This window comes from Calypte anna, chromosome 5A, assembly GCF_003957555.1.
Source record: "Calypte anna isolate BGI_N300 chromosome 5A, bCalAnn1_v1.p, whole genome shotgun sequence".
NCBI classification, from domain to species: domain Eukaryota; kingdom Metazoa; phylum Chordata; class Aves; order Apodiformes; family Trochilidae; genus Calypte; species Calypte anna.
Genome location: NC_044251.1, coordinates 42,211,292 through 42,226,112, shown reverse-complemented (window position 1 = coordinate 42,226,112; position 14,821 = coordinate 42,211,292).

Below are 14,821 nucleotides of genomic sequence, written 5' to 3'. Positions count from 1 at the left end.
GCTGAATGAAATGAACCCTTTCAGTTCTCCAGGTGGCAGAGATGGACACAGGAGGAACTGTGGGTTCACATGCCTGCCTTGCCTTTAGGAAACTGAGGAAAAGCCCAAAACCCATGTTCAGGAGAGTAAAATGAATGCTTATAATGGGAGCTCATGTGCCAACCTCTCTGTGCTAACGGGGGAAAACAAGAGGTTAAGGATCAACCCAGAGGGTCCAGAAAGTGAGCAGCATCTCTGTGGGGAGGTGTCCCACTGGCACAGAATTGTCAGGGTTGGGAGGGACCTTAAAGCTCACCCATTCCCACCCAATCCCTGCCATGGTCAGGGACACCTCCCACCAGCCCAGGTTGCTCCAAGCCCCATCCAACCTGGGCTGAGACACTGCCAGGGATGGGGCAGCCACAGCTTCTCTGGGAAACCTGGCACAGGGAGGGGATCAGCACCCTCAAATTAAACAATTTATTCCTACTGCCAAACCTAAATCTCCCCTCTTCAAGTTTGAAACCATTCAGCTTTGCTCCAAATAAAAAAAAATGTCCCTGACCCTCCAGAGGAGACACCACTGTGTGTCCCTGGCTGCCATCTGCTGGGGCTTCATCCTCTTTTTTGCCTGCATCTGCAGTCCAACTGGGATGCTACTCAGCCACCTGAGAGCTGTGCCTTATTCTTGGTCCTGGTTTCCTTCTCCATGCCCTCAGGTGCCATCTCACCTCTCACCTGCTGCATGGTCCTTTCATCAGGTCGGGAAGGTTCAAAATCTGCTCCTGTTCAGCATCAGCTTGAAACAGGCACCAAGGGTCTGATTCTGCTGCTCTTCCCTCATCATTAGAAAATCCCCACACACTCACAGCAAGGCTGGAAGCCTCTACGTCCACCCAGTGGAAGATGCTCTTCTGTCCTCAAATCAGGGCCCCTGCTCAAGCTGCATCACAGAATCCCAGAGTGTCAGGTGGGAAGGGCCCCCAAGGCCCCTCTGCTCCAACCCTTCTCATCTTCTTGTTTCTCTGAGATGTCTCAGCACCCCCTGGAGCTGAGACTTCCAACTTTCCAGAGTGGGGGAATCCACCCCTTCCCCTGGGAGACCATTCCAAGCTCTGACTGTCCTCATGGGGAAACATTTTCCTCTGGTGTCCAATGGGAATCTGCCCAGGAGCAACTTGTGCCCATTGCCCCTTGTCTTGTCCATGGGACTCCTTGTCCATAGGGAGTCTCCAGCTGCTCTGGACCCCCCTTGAAGTCCTGGGTCATGGGCAGGAGGTCTCCCCTCAGCCTTCTCCTCTCCAGGCTGAACAAACCCCTTTAGCAATGTCCTTAGTTATATTCTTTAATTTTTATTAAACCCTGAAGTGGTCAGATGGTCACTTAAGGTCCCTTCCAGGTGATCTATAAATAAAAACCCACATAAAACCCCAACCCTCACCCACAACATCCCCCCTGGCACCAACCAGTGCAGGTGACACCAGAGCCAGGAGAAGCCCCTGAGAGCTCCTCTAAAAGCAAAACCAGAGGAGCAAGGGCTGCTGGAGTAGCTTTAGGGCCAGAGTGTGGAGAGGTGAAGGTACCAAAGTCCAGGGAGGAGAGGAGAAAAATTCTGACAAAGCAACCACAATTTCCTGTCAGTCTCATGCTGTATTTTTGCCACCATCTTTGGAGTCAGAAGAGAGAAGGGTCTGGGCTTTGCATCACTGATTTCCCCTCACACCAACCCCACACCTGGGCACACCATGATCAGTGGTGACCAGGAAACCTAATAAATAGCAGGACAGCAATTAGCACTGAGTGTGGGTGAGGGGAAAGCAGAGGAAATACTTGCAAGCTGGTGTTTAAGTTGTAGGATTTTATATGAGAGAGTGTGTGGGGGTGAAATGGCAGCAGTGGGCAATGTCCAGAGAGCTGAAACAAGCAAAGCAGCTGCTGACGTAGAGAGCTGCTTTATGGTGGTTGGAAAAGAGCAGAATAAAGTTTTAAGCAAGCTATAAAATATTTAATTACTTTGGATTCTCATTTGAGTCAGTGAAGAGTTACGTTCTCAAGTCCATCTGCCCATATTGCCATTAATAAAATCATTCAGGAATTCATTTGGGAGAGAAAAGGCCAGTGCAAAGCCAGACCCAAAGAACAGCTCAGCAGTGACCCAAGAATTAATTTCTTTCCACTCATTTCCCCTTAAATAAACTCTGCTTAAAAATCAACATGTGTCTGGCTCAGCCCTGGCTTTTTGAGCAAGGGCTGCAGCAGATAAAGTGGATGTGCTGAGAAGCAGCTTCAGGAAATTATGGAATCACAGAACAGTTTGGGTTGGAAAAGACCTTAAATCTCCTCCATTGCCACCCCCTGCCATGGTCAGGGACACCTCCCACCAGCCCAGGTTGCTCCAAGCCCCATCCAACCTGGGCTGAGACACTGCCAGGGATGGGGCAGCCACAGCTTCTCTGGGAAACCTGGCACAGGGGCTCAGCACCCTCACAACAAACTATTTCTCTCTCCCATCTCCTCTCCAGCTCCCCTCTTGCAGCTGGAAACCCTTCCCCCTCATCCCATCCCTCCAGGATCTTCTCCAAAGTCCCTCTCCAGCTTTCCTGGAGCCCCTTCAGGCACTGGAAGGGGCTCTGAGGTTTCCCTCAGAATGATGAGACACAAAGATGCTGAAGAAGCCAAGAGGCAGCAGAATCTCAGAGCAGTCAGCATGGGTATGTTGCATCACAACTGGAATTCCAGGAAGGTCCATTCTTCACTCTGGGAGCTGAGAAAAACATAAAGCAGCCCTTGGCTTTGTAAGGAGCTTTGCAATTTCCATGTCCTTTCCCTCCTGTTTTTTTAAGATTCTGTGTTTTTCTGGCTTTACATCATTCAGCTGGCAACCAGGCTCTGTGGTCACATTGCTGCTGAATTTCTTAGGGCAGTTTCTGTGCTGCTGTTGCCCATTCCTGGGATTTACACCTAATCTGGAAACAGGATGCACTGGAGAGAGCAGTGGTGGAGGCACTGGGAGCTGATGCTGGGCAAAGCAGTAATTCTGCCATCAGGGGGGCATGGCTGGGGTGGGAGGCAGGGAGTTTTTCCTGCTATTTTTCCATAAATAAAGTGCTCAGATTCCTCAGTGGTCTGGGTCATTTCAGTGCAGCAGTTCCTGAGTGGTGAGGGAGGAAAGCTGAAGAGGTAAAGTCCCTGCTTCCAGCCCTGTTGTCATTAGAATTGACATCCCAAGTGTCAGGCAAGTTGGTTGCTACTGAGTTGAGACATAAAAGTAATTATTTTCAAGTACCATTTTGTATTATAATGAAAATTTATGCTAGAGAGGCTGGAAATGAAATATTTTAATTTTGGTGATGTACTCTGGCAAACTGCAGAAAAGAATTTGTTTCCCCCAACAGCTTCCCAGTTGTGGCCACTTCACAGCTGCTGGGAGGTTTAACACTTCATCAGGGTCATCTGGGGTCTCTCTGGCCTCTTTTTCCTTTGTTTAATACTACTTTTCAGTAGGTTCTGTAGGTTCAGCAGGTTCAGTAGGTTCAGTAGGGTGGTTGAGGTGAAGAAAAAAAAATCATTCTAATTCTAAAAGTATTTATTTTCCAACTGTCCTTTAAACTGCACATTTCACTAAGGTTTATAATAATTGCCTTCATTTGCAGACCAAGCTTTTATCTCAGCTAATTTTACCAATGAAAGGATCATTTAAAACTGAGAGGAGGATTCTATTGTTCAGGAGAGAGCATCAGGAGTTTTGTTTAGTGTTAATTGTGTCATTTGCTGAGAGCATCACTGCAGGTAGAACTTTTTTTAAGAAAACAAGTGTTGACCTGCTGTGTAATACCCAAAGATTTCAATCTTAGCCTGAAGTTTTAAGAAAAGTAGCTAAATATTTCCCATATTAGAACCCTAAAAACACAAAAGGGTCACCTTTAATTTGTTTTATAAAAAGAAATAAATGTATGTGCTCAGTTTTCCTTTTTTAATGAAAATAGGAAGTAGAGGAGAAGTATTTACACAAAATATCCCTTTTCATCCAAATGAGTGGTCATAGCACTGCAAGACTGGAATAAAAAAAGTTATACAAGGTTGATATTTTAGATCACAATATTCAGGTCTGTAACTTCTGGTGCATTTCAAAAGGAAGGAAAGGGAAAAAAACTACAAAATTTTTAATTCTGTTTTTTGTGCTTTCTTTTCCTGGCCTTTGGTGTGTGTTGTGTTGAAAAAAGTTTAGTGAATCAAACACCAGGAAAAAAAAAAAAGATTTTATGCAATCTATTCTATTTCTAGCAGAAATGCTGCAGATACCATAGCTTGGTTCTGCTGGGTGGAAATTCTCAGATGCAAATCCTTAGAGCTCTACATTTCCTTTTGTCAGATTTCAGGCTGAGCAGAGGAATCTGCAGTGATACCTTGGGGGGGATTTGTACCAGATGCAGAAAACAGCTGACACGATGCTTTTCAGTCAAAATGATAGAATCATGGAATGGGCTGGGTTGGAAGGGACCTCAGAGATCATCAAGTCCAACCCTTGATCCACTCCCTCCGTGGTTCCCAGCCCATGGCACTCAGTGCCACATCCAGGCTCTTTGGAAAGATCTCCAGACACAGAGAATCCACTACTTCCCTGGGCAGCCCATTCCAATGCCTGATCACCCTCTCCAGAAAGAAATTCTTTCTCATCTCCAACCTAAACCTCCCCTGGCACAACTTGAGACCCTGCCCTCTTGTCTTGCTGAGAGTTGCCTGGGAAAAGAGCCCAACCCCCCCCTGGCTCCAACCTCCTTTCAGGGAGTTGGAGAGAGTGATGAGGTCTCCCCTGAGCCTCCTCTTCTCCAGCCTCAACACCCCCAGCTCCCTCAGCCCTTCCTCACAGCAATTCTGCTGGATCCCTTCACAGCCTCCTTGCTCTTCTCTGGACCTGCTCCAGCACCTCAATCTCCTTCCTGAGCTGAGGGGCCCAGAACTGGACACAGGACTCAAGCTGTGGCCTCACCAGGGCTGAGCACAGGGGCAGAATCCCTTCCCTGGACCTGCTGGCCACGCTGTTCCTGAGCCAGCCCAGGATGCCATTGGCCTTCTTGGCCACCTGGGCACACTGCTGGCTCATGTTCAGCTTCCTGGCAATCCAGTCTCCCAGGTCCCTTTCTGCCACTCTGTGCCCAGCCTGGAGCTCCCCATGGGGTTGTTGTGTTGAACCTCATCTCCTTCGGATCATCCCAACTCTCCAGTCTGCCCAGGTCCCTCTGCAGAGCCCTCCTGCTCTGGACTCAATCCCCTCATCTAAATCATCAATGAATGATTTCTTCTGAAGGGGCAAAGCCAAAATATACCCATGAAACTCCTGACCATTTTCTGATTTTTAACATAACTAGATGTTCATCTGCTTCCTGCCATGGAGCTGGCAGCACACCTGATTGGGAGGACAATTTAAAAGGCAAAGCTTGAAGTGGGGGCAGTTGGAGAGAAATCCAATCACTGCAACTCAGTGCTCCAGATAAAAGGGAGCTGAGGGACAACACTGCAAAACCCACAGCCAGAAGGATGAAAATCATCAGGGTGTTCTTGGAAAACTGTGGCACCAAAGCTTGAGTAGTCTTGGATGATTCCAGAAAGGATTCAGGTTATGACAGGAATGCAAATAGGAACAGTCAGAAGTTTCAGGTTAACTGAAGAGATCCTAAGGCTGATGCTTTGAAATACATATATTTAAAGATGAGGATTTTGAAATGATGGCCTGGTGGTAGCAAAAAAGGAATGGTTTTCATTGGGCCACCTGATGGACTCAAGGCTGATAAAGACCCAGGTGGAAAGTAAGGAGAAGCTGGAACGCTTCAGAGCATCCTGACTGCTTGGAAAGGGCAATGCTGGTTCTCTCACCCCAGGGCTTTGGTTTCCACATTATTCAGGAATTGCTTACCCCATAGTCATAGAAATAACATTCCTTTCCCAGGGTAGATCAAGCTATCCCAAATAGAACCTGGAAAACCTTCTCTGAAATTGACTCTGGAGTTGTTACATCCTGGTGCAGACCCAGCCTTGGACACAGGTAAAAGTTTGTTTTACAATATTTCTTTGGTTTTATTCTTTTAACTATGGGACCTGTGAAATTTTAGGTTCCAGTTGCTGTCTGCGTTTTCCAAAGAGTTACTCTGTGGTAAATTGCATCATTTTTAGGGAATGGATAAACACAGAATTTTCTCCAGTTAATAACCTTTCCATAATAAGTTGAAAATGTGCATAATTTTCTGATATTGGTTGGAAGGCTGAACGATTACATCAGATGTCTGGAGAAGATATGAATGTGCACTTCTTGTCTTGATTTATTCACATGATAAAAAGATTGGCATTTCCATCAGTCCTTTAATGACTTCTTTCTGGAGACAAAAAAAAAAAACCCACACCCACCACAGGTTCACCTTGAGCCTGCCAGCCCTGAGTGGCTTTTGTTGGGTGCAAACAAGGCTGTTTAGTTGGCATCACCTTGCTCCTCTTGTAAAAGACCTTCCAGATATAGGAGGGCAAGGAAGTCCATCACAGAGGGGTTTAAACAAAGTGAAAGGCAGCAATAAAAAGGCTGAAGGGAGAGTTGGTGTTGCAGATTCTCCCTAGCACCAGGCACTCCCAGAAATGCTATAAATTTCCTTTTTTCTCTGATAACCAAAAGCCAGGATTTTCACTATGGATGCTGCTGGGAAACAGGAAAGAAGTAAAAAAGGAAAAGTCCAAGGAAATGCTTTATGAAGGGTCAAAGAAGAGAGTCTGGAAGAAAAGCAGCCAGGCAAGGCAGCTTTGACTGCTTCTGAAGGGTAATGAAGGTTTGGTGTAAAGCAGCTGCCATTTGGAATTCTAAGTGTGCTGCTCCATGGAAAAATTCTTTGGGAGGCTGCCCAGGGGGTTACAGGTTTAGTATCATCAATTCAAGTCCTCCAGGAGCTGGCCAAGGGAATGAAGGGAACACAGATTTTCATGATATGAAGAGAAATGTGTAGGCAGAGAATGTGTTAACCCTTGGAAAAGACTGAGAGGACAAACTTAGCCCCTTGGAAGGAGCAGAAATGGTCCATGCCCAAAGCCTGGGACATGAGGAGCTCTCTGGCAGACCCTGCCCATGGCTGAGGTGATGCTTCTGCCACAGATCCTGCTGATTCCAGCTGGCCTTTCCCTATCAGCCCATGGATATTTCCCAATCCATTTGTGGCTGGAAGACAGAAGAAGCCAGGGATCATTTCCCATCATTGCCTGCAGCCAGCCTGTCCCAGGGATGAAGGTGACTGAAGGGGTTAAGAAGATTCAGATCTGTGCCTGTCCATGTCAGTGTCAGGGCCTGAAAACACATTAAAGTTGCTGTGAGAGTGAGGCAGAAAACTCAGTAACCCTGGAGCTTGGATTGTTTTGCACCCATGATTCATATGTGAAACATTTTGCAAGAAGATTGGTTCCCATGCTGGGCTTGACATTGGCAAACTTCATCTGCACAAAACCAGGAGCACCATCAGGATGAGCAGTGCATGTCACAGTCCCTTATCCCTCTTTTCTTTGCTCCAACAGAATCAAGCAGTACTGTCTATGATAGTAGTTTATGGAAGCTGTTTCCATGCTCAAGTAAGACACCCAATCAATCAATCAATCAATCCAATCTGATCAATCAGGAGGATATTAATAAATAAAAAAAAAAAGCATCAGTCTTAAAAAACAAACCCAAACCAAACCCTGGTAGCTCAAAACAATCTGGTTAAAATTCAAGAAGTTCCAGTAACATCTGAATTGTCAGCAGATGTTATTCTGATGATAGCTTCATCTATTTTCTCCCCCACCCTGGGCAGTATTTTTGTATCTGCCCAAAGCATTGCAGGAGATCACCCCCCAGGCAGCACCACAAGATGGAGAATTCTCCAAGCTGGACCTGAAGGAGCCCACACTTAAGTGGACATCATTTGACCTTGCAACAGCCAGGACTAGCAGAGAGTGTGTGGAGTTTTAATCCCAAACCATGAATTCTCACACATCTTCCTAATTAGAGCTGAATTAGCCCCCAAAAATCTTTTGGTAACAGCTTCTACTTGTTGTTGTGTGGGACAGACTGGAGAGATGGGCTGACTCCAATGGGATGAGCTTCAACACGGCCAAGTGCCGGGTCCTGCACTTTGGCCACAACAACCCCATGGGGAGCTCCAGGCTGGGCACAGAGTGGCAGAAAGGGACCTGGGAGTCTGGATTGCCAGGAAGCTGAACAGGAGCCAGCAGTGTGCCCAGGTGGCCAAGAAGGCCAATGGCATCCTGGGCTGGCTCAGGAACAGCATGGCCAGCAGGTCCAGGGAAGGGATTCTGCCCCTGTGCTCAGCCCTGGTGAGGCCACAGCTTGAGTCCTGTGTCCAGTTCTGGGCCCCTCAGTTGAAGAAGGATATTGAGGTCCTGGAGCAGGTCCAAAGGAGGGCAACCAGGCTGGTGAAGGGACTCGAACACAGATCCTATGAGGAGAGGCTGGGGGAGCTGGGGCTGTTCAGCCTGAAGAAGAGGAGGCTCAGGGGAGACCTCATTGCTGTCTACAACTCCCTGAAAGGAGGTTGGAGCCAGGGGGGGGTTGGGCTCTTTTCCCAGGCAACTCTCAGTAAGACAAGAGGGCAGGGTCTCAAGTTGTGCCAGGGGAGGTTTAGGTTGGAGATGAGAAAGAATTTCTTTCTGGAGAGGGTGATCAGGCATTGGAATGGGCTGCCCAGGGAAGTAGTGGATTCTCCGTGTCTGGAGATCTTTCCAAAGAGCCTGGATGTGGCACTGAGTGCCATGGGCTGGGAACTGCAGTGGGAGTGGATCAAGGGTTGGACTTGATGAGCTCTGAGGTCCCTTCCAACCCAGCCTATTCTATGATTCTATGATTCCATGATTCAATCCATGGCATTTCCAGGCAAAGATTTGACAAAACATCTGGAAGTTGCATTCTTCTGTAGGTGCTCCAACTGAAAACGTGTTTGGGTGATGAGCAAGGTAAAGAATGGAAAAGATAGAGATCTGACAAAAAAAATTGTTCTGCCTAAATTTCTTTTCAACATTTTGGATGGCAGGAATGGCAGAGTGACCTGGAACCAATCGACATGACACAGCTGGCTGCTTGCCTCCTATAGATCCTCTGCAAGAATGCTTGGGCTTCATGTCCTTCAAGGTCTTTTCCAACCCAAACAACTCTGATTCCATGGGAATACCTTCCTGAAAGTTGGGAGGTCAAAGCTAATTCAAAGGGAAGAAGTGACTGATCCATAAAGTCCAAACAGAAGGATTGAAAAACCACCCAAAGGGGAATTTAACCCAAACTGCTGGTTTGGCAATAACGTGGCCTTTAGCACTCCTGATTTCTGGTTGCTCTGCAGAACAGCACCAGAATCAATCCTGGAGCTGGAATACATGTCAAGTATTTCTCATCTCTCAGAGAGAACATTTTCAATCCATTGAGTTCATCGAGCAAGCGAGGGAATAAAAAGTGTGTTTGCACAGAAGATTCAATATTTAATAATGAAGTTGGAGTTAACCTCTGCTTTTAAGGTGCCTTGATGCTTTGGGAACTTGACCTCTACATTTTCATCCTTTAAATGGTGTGCAGGAAGGGCTGAGGAGAAGTTTCATTTCACTGCTTCACTCTTTTGCTATTTCATAATTCATTCTTGTTGTTACAGGCAAAGCTTTGAAAGTCTTCAGCCAAGACATGGTGAACACTGACTCCTTTCCCTTCTGCAACCATTGATTGCATTCACATTAAGAGATGCCCACTGAACTCTGGTAGACTGACATGAGCAATAAAAAAAAAGCCTTAAGTGCAACAGTCTATAATTTATTTTATTGTATTTTATTTTTTAATTCTGAGAGTGCTGTAGCTTCTGGAAAAAAAAAATTCTAGAGCTTTTCCACCTGATAAAGAATTTTCTCAATGTCACCCCCACCTTCTACCTGTCAGCCCTTCAGACCACCTCTCCTGATTGCTTTCTCCTCCACCCCCACAGCTCCTTCCTCTCTCCTCAGCTCCCTGCCTGCCTTCTCCTTCCCCATCCCACCACCCACCACCTGATGGGCTGGAAGGGGAACTTCCCTCTCACATCAGCTCAGCCCTGGCTTTTTTTTTTTTAGAACAAGGAGGAGAGCAGCACCAGTGAGACCCATAAATTCTTCCAGGAGCATCATTGAGAGTGGAAAGAAACTTCTAATTAAAGACTTGTATGTAATTTCCCTCCTACTGCAACACCTCATCTTGTCTTGAAATAAACTGTCTGGTGACTAACCAGGGGAGGGGGAGATTCAGCTGCAATTTCCCTTCCTTTTGTTTTCAGGGTTATCCCTCCAGACAATGTCATGATTTTTGTTAGAAAAGAAGAACTAACTTAGAGACACTCCATCCACCCCCTTTTATCTGCAGGAACTGAGAAGGGGGTACCAAGGAGTGTGTTGAATACAGATGGTTACAGATACCTCATGAGTCAGCATGAAAAAATATCTTGTTAGTGACAGGCATCATACAGCCAAGGACATGAAATGCTTGGGAAAAGAGGAAGAAATGAGGAAAAAAAGATAAGTTGTCAAGTTTCAGGGGCATTTCTCAACCCCTGCTCCTCAAGTTGGTCAATGCTCAGCAGTTATTCTCAGGCAAAACCCAGTAGAAGTTTGGACCTAATCAATATGGGATCTATTTTATAGAAAACAGTGTGCCTGTCACAGAATCTCAGAATCCCAGACCTGGCATGGTTGGAAAAGACCTCTAAGATCACCACATCCAAACATCAACATCTCCCTCTCCCCTCAAATAAAATAAAATAAAATAAAGATGTCAATCTCTGTATTACCATGCCCACACCTGCCCATATAACAGTGGCTTCTTCTTGTGGCCTCCTGTGTCTGAATCATGAATATCCAACAACTTTTCAAGGCTAAAGGAAGCCAAGCCAATAATTTTAGTCCCTGGTCGAAGGATATAAATCATCTGCATCCTAAATTTGAGGGTGATGAAATGGAGTATAATTATTGATCTGCCCTGAGTCTCAGGTTTGCCTCTTGCCTTCTCAAATTAGAGGCCAGAGAACAAGGAAATTCTCTTTGGAAAGCAGGAGACATCTCTGCAAGTGGTGTGTCCCTTCTTTAAATGAAGCTGCCAGGTGCTCTTTGGGGTCAGCAGCCTCTGGGAAGATGGGTTGGATGGGGCTGCAGTTGTGAGCAAGCAGTTAGGTAAGGTACAGCTTCAGATGAATAGTCCAGATATTAGATTAAAAAAACAAAACAAAACAAAAAAACAGCAAAAAGAAACAACCAACCCAAAAATACCCCCACCAAACTCATCTGACCTGATGAGTTTTGACCATAGAGGCTTCTTGTGGCTCTGGTTTGGAGAAATCATAGAAAAAAATGTGTTTTTCCACCATCTCCATCCTCAGTCCTGTTGCAAATCAAGGGAAAATTCTCAACTCACCTCCTGGCCCATTGAGGTGCCTTTAATTCATCACCCTTTTAATTGCACTGAAGTCTTTTGAGGGAGATCAGGACTTGCTTAAGGGATCAAATACTTTAGTTAGCCTGCAGAGGAGCATTGCTAGCAGCAGAAACAATGCCAGTGAAGGAGGCAAAAGCAATTTAAAAGACTTCTGTAGGTGGTAGATATCCTGTCCTGGTTTATTTTTGTGAAAATGCATACTTACAAATTATATCTGAAAGAAAAGGAACATTGTAAATTTATTTCTTATGCCCAATAACCAGTAAAAAATAAAAAGAAATGGAAAAAAAAATGGGAAAAAAAAAAAAAAAAAAAAAAAAAAGAAAATAGGGGGGAAAAAGTGGGAAACAGCAATTTTTTAACTTTCTGTTGAACGTTATGGATTTATGACAGCAAATCCTACAACTTCTAAGATCAAATATTAAGCTGTGTTTGGTTTTAAATACATAAAGCAATATTGCTTTTAAATTCAGCTCTTGGTTTTCAGGTAGCACTGTGTGACAGCAGCCATCAGTACACCTCAATGAGATGATTTACGAGTGGAACTGCAGCTTCTTTTTAGACAATCTCATCCTATTTTGCATGTCTATTATAGTCTAGGAGAATTACAAAGACACATCGACTGACAAATGGAGATGATTTTTAATCCTGCAAGTATTGGTGATCTTCTCAGCATTCACCACATCAATCATTTTAACAGTTTGGAGAAGATGTGGCAGGAATTCTGAAAACTTGTGTTCTCAGGGAAGAAGAGAGCTCAGGTTTTGGTTTGCCAGTGATGAGACTGGGGGGGTGAGAGGTCCCAGTTTGCCTGGGAGCTGCTGGTACTGGGAATTCAGCACTTGGAGGAGCAAAGCACAGAGAGGCCACGTTGTTGGGCTGTCTGCATGGGGTCTGACCCTCAAATATTGAAACATTAAGGCTGAAAAATCTGGGTTTGTTAAGCTTTGAGGTGAGGAGGCTGAGGGGAGACCTCCTGATCCAGGGCTTAAAGGGGGGTCCAGAGCAGCTGAAGACATTGCTCACTGCTGCCATTTCACCCCCACACACTCTCTCATATAAAATCCTACAACTTAAACACCATCTTGGAACTATTTCCTCTGCTTTCCCCTCACCCACACTCAGTGCTAATTGCTGTCCTGCTATTTATTAGGTTTCCTGGTCACCACTGATCATGGTGTGCCCAGGTGTGGGGTTGGTGTGAGGGGAAATCAGTGATGAAAAGCCCAGACCCTTCTCTCTTCTGACTCCAAAGATGGTGGCAAAAATACAGCATGAGACTGACAGGAAATTGTGGTTGTTTTGTCAGTATTTTTCTCCTCTCATCTCTGCACTTTGGTACCTTCACCTCTCCACACTCTGGCCCTGAAGCTGCTCCAGCAGCCCTTGCTCCTCTGGTTTTGCTTTTAGAGGAGCTCTCAGGGGCTTCTCCTGGCTCTGGTGTCACCTGCACTGGTTGGTGCCAGGGTGGATGTTGTGGGTGAGGGTTGGGGTTTTATGTGGGTTTTTATTTATAGACCACCTGGAAGGGACCTTAAGTGACCATCTGACCACTTCAGGGTTTAATAAAAATTAAAGAATATAATTAAGGACATTGTTAAAGGGGTTTGTTCAGCCTGGAGAGGAGAAGGCTGAGGGGAGACCTCCTGCCCATGATCCAGGACTTCAAGGGGGGTCCAGAGCAGCTGGAGACTCCCTATGGACAAGGAGTCCCATGGACAAGACAAGGGGCAATGGGCACAAGTTGCTCCTGGGCAGATTCCCATTGGACACCAGAGGAAAATGTTTCCCCATGAGGACAGTCAGAGCTTGGAATGGTCTCCCAGGGGAAGGGGTGGATTCCCCCACTCTGGAAAGTTGGAAGTCTCAGCTCCAGGGGGTGCTGAGACATCTCAGAGAAACAAGAAGATGAGAAGGGTTGGAGCAGAGGGGCCTTGGGGACCCTTCCCATCTGACATTCCATGTTCTAAAAAAAAAATAATAAAATCCTTGGTTGTGTTCTAACTCTGGATCTTTCTTCTAAATTATTTATCTCTCTAGAAAATCCATTAAAAGATTTTACAGGTGTTCCTCCATACCTTATCTCTGTCCTTTCCACAGGAGCCCCTGGGTTGTAATCCTGTTTTTTTACCAGCAGTGCCTGGGCAGGGGCTGCCAGCAGTGCCCACCTCCTCCTGATGCCCAGGGACTGCGTGAGACACCCAGAGATACCCTGGCTCTGTCTGTTAGCAAGAGATTGTCACTCCTTCTGAAATAGTCATATAGCTGACAGGATTATTTCCTCCAAGTGACCTTGCAGTAGCTACATTTTCCCCTGAAAATAAAGCTTTCCTTTGGCAGCACTCTGCCTTCCCCTCCTTGTTTTTTTAACTCCTGGACATCCCAAACCCCATCCAAATCACTCTCAGAGCCAACATAAACCTGGCACACAGGGCTGGGAGCTGAATTTGACTCTCTGCACCTCCCTGGAGAAGTTCCTCTGCTTGACACCTCTGCACAGGGCCAACCCAGCGATCCTCAAGCCCTGAGGCCACCAAAATCATAGAATCATGGAATGGTTTGGGTTGGAAGGGACCTTAAAGCTCCTCCATTCCCACCTCCTGCCATGCCCAGGGACACCTCCCACCAGCCCAGGTTGCTCCAAGCCCCATCCAACCTGGGCTGAGACACTGCCAGGGATGGGGCAGCCAGAAATTCCTTGGAAAAGAGAAATCCTGCTGGAGGTTTAACCTAAAGTGCTGCATTCAGTTCTGGGCTCCTCACTGCAGGAAAGACTTTGAGGTGCTGGAGGGAGTTCAGAGAAGGGCAGCCTAGGGGAGGAAGGGTCTGGAGAACAGTTTCTGTGAGGAGAGGGTGTGGGAATTGGGAATGTTCAGTCTGGAGAAGAGGAGGATGAGAGGAGAGCTCATTGCCCTCTGCAGCTCCCTGAGAGGAGGGTACAGGGAGGTGGGTGCTGGGCTCTGCTCTCCTGGGAGCAATGACAGGACCAGAGGAAATGGGCTGGAGCTGCCCCAGGGGAGGTTTGGACTCAATGTGAGGAAGAATTTCTGTACTGAGAGAGCAGTCAGACATTGGAAAGGGCTGTCCAGGAGGTGATGGAGTCACCAGCCCTGGGGGGATTCAAAAACCCCAGAGATGAGGCACTTCAGGACATAGGTGGGTGATAATATATTGAGATATATATATATATTTTATTGGGGGGGGGGGGGATGTTTACAGGTGGACATGGTGTTCTTAGAGGTCTTTTCCAGCTCTGACAGTTGTGTGATTCTCCAGGACCAGACCCATCAATGTGTAGATCCATGGTGCCTGGGGAGCTGCTTTGCCTGGAGGTGGTGCCAGGGGGGATCTGGAGACCCTCAAATTTCCTCTGCTCAGAGC